Source organism: Adiantum capillus-veneris, chromosome 1 (genome assembly GCF_014529385.1).
Source record: "Adiantum capillus-veneris isolate H3 chromosome 1, ASM1452938v2, whole genome shotgun sequence".
Taxonomy (NCBI): Eukaryota; Viridiplantae; Streptophyta; class Polypodiopsida; order Polypodiales; family Pteridaceae; genus Adiantum; species Adiantum capillus-veneris.
The window spans coordinates 86616682-86620253 of NC_140931.1; the positions used below are offsets into that span (position 1 = coordinate 86616682).

Genomic DNA, 3572 nt, shown 5'->3' on the forward strand with positions numbered 1-3572 from the left:
AAGGTACAGTTTCTATCAAAACTGCTAATGGAAATGAGTGGAAGCTTAAATATGTTAGGCATGTTCCTTCTCTTCGCAAAAATTTGATCTCTACAGGACAATTGGATGATGAAGGTCACAACATTGTATTCGGAAACAAAAGGTGGAAAATATCAAAGGGATATTTGGTGGTTGACAAGGGAGAAAAAGTCGGTACACTTTACTTGTGTACTGTTAGCACGCAACCTTCAGCTTGTGCAGCAACTACAGAAGTTGACAGTGCGGTGTGGCACTACCGACTCGGGCATATGAGTGCCAAAGGAATGCAAATCCTTCAAACAAAGAAGCTTCTACCAGGTTTGAAAGAAGTGGACTTAGAGTTCTGTGAAGATTGTGTTTATGGTAAACAAAAGAGCGTAAAATTTCAAAAATCGGGAAATGAAAGAAAAAATAAAAAACTTGAGTTGGTTCATTCTGATGTTTGGGGTCCTGCAAGTACACCATCGCTTGGTGGCTCATTGTACTATGTAACATTCATAGACGATGCGACTAGAAAAACATAGGTTTATGTCATGAAGAATAAATCCGATGTATTTTCCATATTTCAAAGGTGGAAAGCCTTTGTGGAGAATGAAACACGTACCAAGGTTAAATGCTCAGATCCGACAATGGAGGGAATATTGCAGCCAAGCTTTTGAAAGATTTTGTGCTAGCAATAGCATTCGGATCCAAAGGGCAACCCCAAGGACACCTCAACAAAATGGGATTTCGAAAAGGATGAATAGGGAAATCATGGAGCGAGCACGAAGCATGCAACTACATGTAGGCATATCGCTTGAGCTTTGGGCGGAAGCTCTAAGTACGTCTGTGTACGTAATCAATAGGTCACCCTCAACGACATTGGATGGGGGAGTTCCAGAAGAGGCATGGACAGGTAAACCGGTGAATTATGCATTTCTCAAAGTGTTTGGGTGTGAGGCTTTCATGCACATAGATAGAAGCCTAAGATCCAAGCTATATGCAAAGTCCAAAAAGTGTTTCTTCATTGGCTATGGAGAAGGTGACTTTGGGTATCGCCTATGGAATCCTGAAGATGGTAAAATCTTAAGGAGTAGGGATATAATTTTAAACGAAAAAAATATGTACAAAGATTACTTGGAAAGAAAACAAACAAAAGAAACAAGTGATGAGTACATGGAGCTTGAGGATGGTGAAGACTCAAGGACTGCAAACGGTGACAATGTGCAACAACGTCAACCAAATGAGGAGCCTCAACCTATTCCCCAAAGATCTACAAGAGCAAGTAGACCTCCAGACTAGTTTGTTCCTTCCTTCAACCATCTCTTGATCTCAGAGTCTGGAGAGTCGGAATCATACGAAGAAGCTATGCAACATGAATCCAAAGAAGAATGGACGAAGAGCATGCAAGTGGAGATGGACTCACTACATCGCAACCAAACATGGGAGTTGGTTGAGTTGCCTAAAGGTAAGCGGGCACTTCAAAAAAAATGGGTGTACAAGGTGAAGGAAGAAGAAGGTGGGAAGAAAAGGTACAAGTCTAGGCTTGTGGTAAAAGGTTTTTCTCAAAATAAAGGTATTGACTTCAATGAAATATTTTCTCCTGTTGTAAAAATGAACTCAATTAGGCTTGTCTTAAGCCTTATGGCTACTCATGATCTAAATCTCGAGCAAATGGATGTAAATACGGCATTCCCTCACAGTGACTTAGAGGAGGAAATCTACATGCTTCAACCAAAGGGGTATGAAGTAAAAGGTAAGGAGAAAATGGTTTGCAGATTAAGTAAGAGCTTGTATGGTTTAAAGCAAGCATGAAGACAATGGTACTTGAAGTTTGATCGATGGATGTTGGATCATGGATTCACAAGATGCAACTCGGATCACTGCGTCTACACGAAGAATTTGGGAGATGGGAAATTCATCATCCTAATGTTGTATGTTGATGACATGTTGATTGCAAGTGCTAACATGCAGGACAACAAAGACCTAAAAGAGGAGTTGTCTAAATCTTTTTCAATGAAAGATTTAGGTGCTACAAAGAGGATACTTGGTATGAAAATATCAAGGGACAAGACGAAGAAGACAATAAAGCTATCTCAAGAAGATTACATCAGAAGGTACTAGAAAGGTTTGCAATGCAAAATGCAAAACCAGTTTCTACACCTTTGGCTTTGTGAAATGACTTGAGAGGTGTAGAATAAGTGGGAGCCTTTGGCGCAAGTGAAATACCACTACTTTTAACGTTATTTTACTTACTCCGTGAGGTGGAGGCGGGGCTCTGCCCCTGCTTCTGGTCTTAAGGCGCGCTCGCGTGCCGATCCAGGCGGAAGACATTGTCAGGTGGGGAGTTTGGCTGGGGCGGCACATCTGTTAAAAGATAACGCAGGTGTCCTAAGATGAGCTCAACGAGAACACAAATCTCGTGTGGAACAAAAGGGTAAAAGCTCATTTGATTTTGATTTTCAGTACGAATACAAACTGTGAAAGCATGGCCTATCGATCCTTTAGTCTTTCAGAATCTGAAGCTAGAGGTGTCAGAAAAGTTACCACAGGGATAACTGGCTTGTGGCAGCCAAGCGTTCATAGCGACGTTGCTTTTTGATCCGTCGATGTCGGCTCTTCCTATCATTGCAAAGCAGAATTCGCCAAGTGTTGGATTGTTCACCCACCAATAGGGAACGTGAGCTGGGTTTAGACCGTCGTGAGACAGGTTAGTTTTACCCTACTAATGAGCGGTGCCGCAATAGTAATTCAACTTAGTACGAGAGGAACCGTTGATTCACATAATTGGTCATTGCGCTTGGTTGAAAAGCCAGTGGCGCGAAGCTACCATGTGTAGGATTATGACTGAACGCCTCTAAGTCAGAATCCATGCTAGAAGCGGCGCTCTCTACCTCCCCGGTTGTTACCCGACTTATAGTAGGGGCGCCTGTGCGTCCCCGAGAGCATGTGTCGAGAGCCTCCCCCGAGGTGGTGGAAGCGCCGCCTTGGGGGCTCTGAATGGAAATTCCAGACGATTGGGGAGATGAATCCTTTGCAGACGACTTAAATATGTGGCCGGGTATTATAAGTGGCAGAGAATCGCCTTGCTACTACGATCCACTGAGATTCAGCGCGCCGCCGCACCGATTTGTCCCCTCTCCACATTGCACCGTGGGGTTCAGCCTTTCCCTTGGCCTATGTGAATTTGGCTAAGTCCCCCCCCGGGCGGGCTTAGGGTGCACCGACCTATCATCGTGCCGAGGTGTTCCCTCTCCACGTTGCACCATGTGGTTCAACCTTGCCGATGATGGGATGCTCCGAAGATCACGTCCGAAGAGTTAGGGCGTGCTATGCCGTTTGGCAGCTTCTGGCTCCGATCCGAATTAAGTTTAGAGGACTTTGTCTCATACTGGTACGAAAACCAAAACTCTCCGCCCCTTCTCTTCCAACACACATACAAACATGAATCTAGATAACACGACGTCAATCGATCCCGTCACGGTCGCGTCGTCGGCTCCGTGCTCCATGGGCCGTCCGCCCTATGCGTCCCGTGGCCACACCCGTCCACATCCCATCGGCTCCGGTCCACGTCA

General features: G+C 44.8%; 1 pseudogene; it reads left to right on the plus strand.

Moving 5' to 3' along the window:
* Positions 1-2121: 2121 nt before the first annotated feature.
* On the plus strand, positions 2122-3129 carry LOC147465110 (25S ribosomal RNA; annotated as a pseudogene).
* Positions 3130-3572: the final 443 nt, after the last annotated feature.